A 6900-nucleotide genomic window follows, 5' to 3' on the forward strand; every position below is an offset into this window, starting at 1 on the left:
CCGGGACCTGTTGATTTGCTGAGTCCATGAGAGAGAGGCTAGTATCATAGATTAAAAGTGAACCAATAGGAGAAGTGTTGAGTGTTCATGGAGTGTGTAAGTCCAAATAACTACTGTAACTAAAGAGACTACTAACCAAAGAGACTATGTAACTAAAAAGTGTAAAGGGGTTATGACATGAAAAAAAATTTTTTTACTCACCTTGCCTGGCCAGGACCAATCGCCAGGCTTGCCCCCCCTCTATCCGGCTTCTTCATCTGTGGCTTCTAGAAGAAGAGCAGGAGCCGTCAAAATGACCAATTCCTGCTCTGCTCCGTCCGCCACTTCCGAGGTGAATGGACGGGCCACCCACAGCAAGCACGTCACAAGCAGTGCTTGCCGTGGTGGCCCATCCGTCCTGGCTGAACTCCGAGATTCTGGAGACAGGGCCCGTCCTAACTCCTGTCAGAGGGCACCTGTCTACTGCGCCTGCGCGTAATCCCGGAGGGGGGCGGTTCGTCGGAGGAAGAAGAGGGCCTGCTGGGAGATGACCCCCCTGATGACAACAACAACAGAACACAAGGTAAGTATTATGTTTTTATGCTTTAACAGCCAAAAATCGTGGGTTCCCTGTGTCCATCAGGCAGACCAGGGAATAATGGCTGTTAAAGCATAAAAACTTTATTCGTATCAAAACCCCTTTAAGAATGGTGTTACCAGAGTATTCAAAAATGGTAAAATGTCCTGCAACCTGAATGCTATTTGAATTGCCTCCAAACATTGAAACTCATCTACTACTTCAAGTGGCCATACTGAAAATTATTGTATGGAACTTAAAAGTGATTGTACTATTCAGCTGTCAAGTAAAGATTGTTATTCCCATGAGCTTTGCCTCAACTCTCCTGCACACTAGTTACACCCCACAAACCCACTACATACCCCTATGTAAAGGTATGATATAGTACATATTGAAAGTTGGCAAAGTGAGTGTAATTAGAGGTGGACGGGGGGATGAGAGTAATTTTGCCATCTGTGTTAGGAGCATCTGTGTTATCATTTACAACCCCCCACCTCCTGCACTTGCCCCTGGCTTTAGAGCTCAACAGGTGGTAAGTACTTGTGATTAGGTGTCCATGGAACCTGTGCAGCCAAGGAGACAGCACTTTTATTAAAGTTGACCATATTTATTTACTGATGAAATTAGGTTAATTATGTCTCCTTTGCGAAGGCGGCTGGCAGATGTTCTAGTGCAATTTGCTACATATCAGCTGTATGACAAAAAAAAGCATAGTTCAAAGGTTACATTGAATAGGAAATTGCAATATCCTATGAAGCAGGTGGCATGTTGTCGACCATATGTGTTTTTATGGTTAACCCAACTCAGAAGTCCAATAATCCAGTAACATCATGTTAATTTATTGATGTTCTATTACGCTTCTCAATTAGGGTCATGAAGAACTCCAGGATGAACCTCAACTTCTGTCATTAATTCCTAAAATTAAAAATTAGCTTGGTCTCTGTGATCTCAATGTAATGTGTTTTGTGAACCATTCAGCACTAGAGCTCAGGGTCCTCAGTAGAATCATATCTGCTTTAAATACACCTAGAAATTCGTCACGTCTCTATGACAGTTCATGCACAAGGCAGTGCCATCTGCCCAAAACGGTAACGTGGCATATGACGTGGCTGGTGGTCTATATTACCCAAAGACAATCCCCCATATTGTGCTTTTGTAAGGCATAGATGAACTCTCCTGAAATGAGACTGTTATTGTTCTTATATTTACAGGTGTTCATATGCTCCGAGACTGTAGCACAGTGTGACTTGTGGATTGAGACTGTTTCACCCAGTTTCCCTGAAAATACGTCTGACCCTAGCCTAATTTTGGGGAGGCTTGAAATATAAGCCCTGGTCCAAAATTAAGACATAGTTACACTACATTAAAAAAAGAATACATTACCAAATAGGCTCAGTTCAGGTTCCATCCGCTGCTCTCTAGAGGTGCAGCAAGGTTCGTCAAGGCTCTCGCAGTCCTCAGCCGCTCGTACAAAATCCCTTCCTCGTTACGAAATTCATAAATTCCACCTCCAGGAAGCGATGGCTGTGAAGAGCAGCAGTTGAAGAACCAATCACAGCCATCGCTTCCTGGAGGCGGGATTTATGAATCTCGTAACCAGAAAGTGATGTTGTATGAGAGGCTGAGGACTAGGGGGAAGCGCATCGGAGTTGTGGAGAGCAGCGGGGGGGGGTCTGGCCTTAGCCTGCTAGGTAAGTATGATAAGGCATCCCGCGAAAATTAGACCCAGTGCCTCTTTTAGGGCAAAAATTAATATAAGACAGGGTCTTATTTTGGGGGAACGCAGTAGGAAAAAGTATTCATACTCTTTGGAATTACCCGGATTTCTGCATTGATTAGCCATACTGTACATGGTCCATACAAAATGGCTATCTTAGGGCTCCTGCACACTTGCGTTTTTCTTATGTGTTTTTTTTCATGTGATATGGCTGCGTTTTTTTTCACGAGATTATCAATGGGACTTTCTAATGTTAAAAACGCATCGCACAACAATTGCAAAGCACAAACTTGCAATTGCAATAAAAAAAGCAGCGATATCGCATGAAAAAAATGCACAAGAAAATGCAAGTGTTCAGGAGCCCTTAATCACAATTATAGATAATGTCTGAGGTTCCATCACAGATGTGGCACAAAATAGCAGAGGAATAGATGTGCCATACAGCGCTTTTTCTTCCAGTAAAATGCCGTAGAGCTGAGTGGAAACTGTACTGACCCCGTTATAGTCAATGAGGTCCGTTCAGCGCTATTCAGTTCGGTCATACGACGGACGCAATCTGATAGGGGATTCTCCTATCCTGCTCCCAAAACAGAGCAGGAAAATGAAATCCCCACCGCAGATGTGAAGGCAGCCTAACTAAACTGATAACACACAGACCGTTGTACTGTACATGTCCATAGGATGTGCCATAAATGTCTGCTTGGTGAGGGTCTCTGCGATGGGAATAGCCCTAGAAGGTAGTATAAATGCTGTATTACTAATATTTTTTATAGAGACAGGATAAATCGTTATGAAATTGTTGGGAATGCTCTTAGTCTCTCTATTCCAAAATTGGGAAACTGATGTTTTGGCAGCAGACACCCGTCTAAAATCTCCAGCACTGCATAGTGTCCAAGGTGTCCTTGGACTGCTGGTGATCTTGAGTGACTTGGCCATAATGAGAAGTGCCAGGAGATAGCAGGTGGCATGTCTTTTGGCCAGCATTATGGTGTGTCAACTGGCTATGTGCTGATGACTAAGATATAATGTTCAGAATGCAAACGCTTATAGGCTGCCTTCACATCAGTGTTGGAATCTCTGTTTGGAGGTGCCATTGCAGATCCAGCACAAAATACCGGAAGAAATAGCACTACATAGTCAATGGGGTCCGTTCGGCACTGTTCAGTTCCATCATAAGGCGTCCCTGCATGAAGCAGGAAAACAGAACCTCTGACGCCTAAGTGAAAGCAGTCGTGGGCTGCATTCACACGAACGTATATCAGCTCGGTTTTCACGCCGAGCCGATATACGTTGTCCTCATCTGCAGGGGGGGAGGATGGAAGAGCCAGGAGCAGGAACTGATCTCCCTCCCCCTCTCTGCCTCCTCTCTGCCCCTCTGCACTATTTGCAATGAAAGGAGGCGGTATGGGGGCGGGGCTAAGTTCAGAGAATTAGCCCCGCCCCCATCCCACCTCTCCCCATTGCAAATAGTGCAGAGGGGCGGAGAGGAGGCAGAGAGGGGGCGGGAGCTCAGTTCCTGCTCCTGGCTCTTCCATTCTCCCCCCCCCCCTGCAGATGAGGAGGACGTATATCGGCTCGGCGTGAAAACCGAGCCGATATACGTTCGTGTGAGTGCAGCCTTATTGACTGGGCTTTAAACTGTGTTGCCAGTAAGGGTGGTTTCAGACGAATGTGGTTTTCTCCCGCTATGCAGCTATGATAATCACGGCCTCATAACAGGACAAAACGAAACCACTGATTTCAATAGATTTCTGTAATTTCATTTTCACTAGCTCTTTTCTCAGTCCGTTAATTGTACAGCTGAGATAAGATAGGACCTGCCCTAACTTTCCCGCGTGTAGTAAATACTATGTGCAGGAAAGATCGGGCGGCACCTCACTTCCCGTGTTTTTTTTCAAACTCCTGAGCTCTGGCCTGGAGTTTGAATTGCTGGTGAGGAAGAAGAAATTCTGCTCTTTCAGGCGAGCGTAGTTGTGCCTACACTCATCTGAATCTACCCTAAGGGACAGCTTTTATGGAATTCCAGTCAAGTGCTCACTTTACTCCAATTCAAGTGGTCGTGTGGTGTCTCAAAGTTTACATTTTTTAAGGGTTCCCTCCAGTTAAAGTATATTTTTCTACAGCCAGTACCTGTACTGTATTTCAGCATACTATATAGCAGCAAATCTACTCCCGCTCACTTGCAGGGGCAATGGCTTTAAACCCACGGCAGACAGCGCATATTAAGTTATGTTCTCCTTTCTCTTTTAGGTGAGACTCCATATTAGGGCCACTTTATTATACTAGGGGACTACATTAATAATAATAATAATAATAATCTTTATTTGTATAGCGCCAACTTATTCCGCAGCGCTTTCAGGCATGGATAAAGGCAAAACAATACAACAATTGCAACAATTACAATGTGAGATACATTGGGTTAGACACAAATGGGTTGAGGGTGGTACAGGAGGTGCAGGGGGTGGGGAACACAGGCAATAGGAAATTTTATGTACAGATCATTTATCAGAAGGCAAAACAGGGTGGAGCACCATAGGGAGGGGCGAGGGACTAGGTCAGGAGATTTGGTATGCTTCCCTGAAGAGGTGCGTTTTTAAGGCACGTCTGAAATTTCGTGCATCGGGAATTGTCCGGATGCCTTGGGGTAGAGCATTCCAGAGGATGGGTGCTGCTCTGGTGAAGTCCTGTAGGCGAGCATGAGAGGTTCGTATTACAGGGGTGTTTAGTCTGAGGGTGTTAGCCGATCGGAGTGAGCGGGCTGGGTGGTGTACTGATAGGAGGGAGGCGATGTATGGTGGTGCAGCGCCATGCAGAGCTTTGTGAGTGAGGTAGAGGAGTTTAAATTTAGTTCTGCAGTGGATGGGCAGCCAATGCAGCGACTGGCATAATGCAGAGGCGTCTGAATAACGACTGGATAGAAAAATGAGTCTAGCTGCTGCATTTAGTATGGATTGGAGTGGAGCGAGTCTAGTGCGGGGGAGGCTGATGAGTAGTGAGTTGCAGTAGTCAAGCCGGGAGTGGATGAGCGCAACCACGAGCGTCTTTAGCGTGTCCGTGGTTAGGAACGGACGTATTTTAGCAATATTTCTGAGGTGCATGTGGCATGTTTGGGCCAGAGATTGGATATGGGGGGCAAAGGAGAGGTCAGAGTCCAGTGTGACCCCAAGGCATCGTGCATGCCGTCTGGGGGTTATGATGGTGCCAGACACTGGAATGGAGATGTTGAGGGGAGGTCGGTTAGAAGGTGGAAAGACAAGGAGGTCAGTTTTAGAGAGGTTTAGTTTGAGAAAAAGGGAGGACATAGTGTTAGAGACAGCGGACAGACAGTCGGTGATATTTTGGAGGAATGGTCCAGAGATCTCACGAGAGGAGGTGTATAGTTATCATCAATTCCCATAATAAAGTCTCTCATTTTACAAGTAAGAGTAACCCAATTATGACCATACTGGGAAATTCCATTGAAGACATTCCTGAACTATATCTATAGACTTCTCAGGCTATCAATTTTTTTTATTGTGCAGTAATTCCAAGCATGCCTTACATATTTATCGAATAACAATTCTGTTAAGGTATGTTCATATGTGGCATTTTCACAGCATTTCCACAACATTCTTCACAGCAATTTTAGAGTTTTTGGTAAAAAAAATTATATAACATTACATGTTCGAGTTGTTGCTGATACATCATCATTTCCAAATGAGAAGATGAAACAATACCTCCACAGCGCCACCAATTGGAAAGGCAGCACTTCAGCAAGTCTATGTTAGACTTTCAAAACAAACCAGCAGTCATACACAGCTGTTTCGGGGTTTTTGCCCCTCATTAGTCTGTAGTAGGTTTTTGGCTTGGCTAGTGAGAGGGCTATAGACGTGGGTTAGGAAATGTATCATATCTCCTTAAGGAGAGCACCTAGAAGTTGTGTGATGAGATTTATAAGGCCATCCATGCTCCTTTGGGAAATATGCAAATGTGAAGATGGGACAATACCTCTACAGCGCCACCTATTGGAAGGCAACATTCCTGCAAATCAATGTCAGGCTTTTTTAAACAAGTGCTCTTCTTAGGGAGAAACAATACCCTTTCTGACCCACATCTTTATTTACAACACACAAGCAAGTAAAGTCTAAATGAATTCAATGACATCTATTTTCTATTGGCTTATGGGGTAAGACCTACCCCGATAATAAGGCCTAACCTGATTTTCAGGGGAGGGGGGCTTGGAATATAAGCCCTATCCCGAAAATAAGCTCTAGCTACACTACATGAAGAAAAACAAAAAACAATCCTCACCTGGCAGTTGCCGTTCGGGTACCTCCTGCTGGGCTGCGGCGATCCTGCAGGCTTCCGTGCAGTCCTCAATGCTGACGAAGCATCTCTTGTTGGTGACGGAACTTGAATACACCGCCTCCAGGCATAGAGGACTGCACGGAAGCCTGCTGGTGCGACGCAGGACAACCAGAGGGACCAGAACGGCAACAGCTACACCCCCGAAAATAAGACCCTGTGCCTCCTTTGGGGCAAAAATTATTATAAGACAGAGTCTTATTTTTGAGGAAACACAGTATATATAATTGTTTTAAGGAAACTTGTCATGCTATAGTCGCCATATACTGTATATGATTTATGT

The sequence above is a fragment of the Eleutherodactylus coqui genome, chromosome 7 (assembly GCF_035609145.1).
Source record: "Eleutherodactylus coqui strain aEleCoq1 chromosome 7, aEleCoq1.hap1, whole genome shotgun sequence".
In the NCBI taxonomy this organism is placed as follows: Eukaryota; Metazoa; Chordata; class Amphibia; order Anura; family Eleutherodactylidae; genus Eleutherodactylus; species Eleutherodactylus coqui.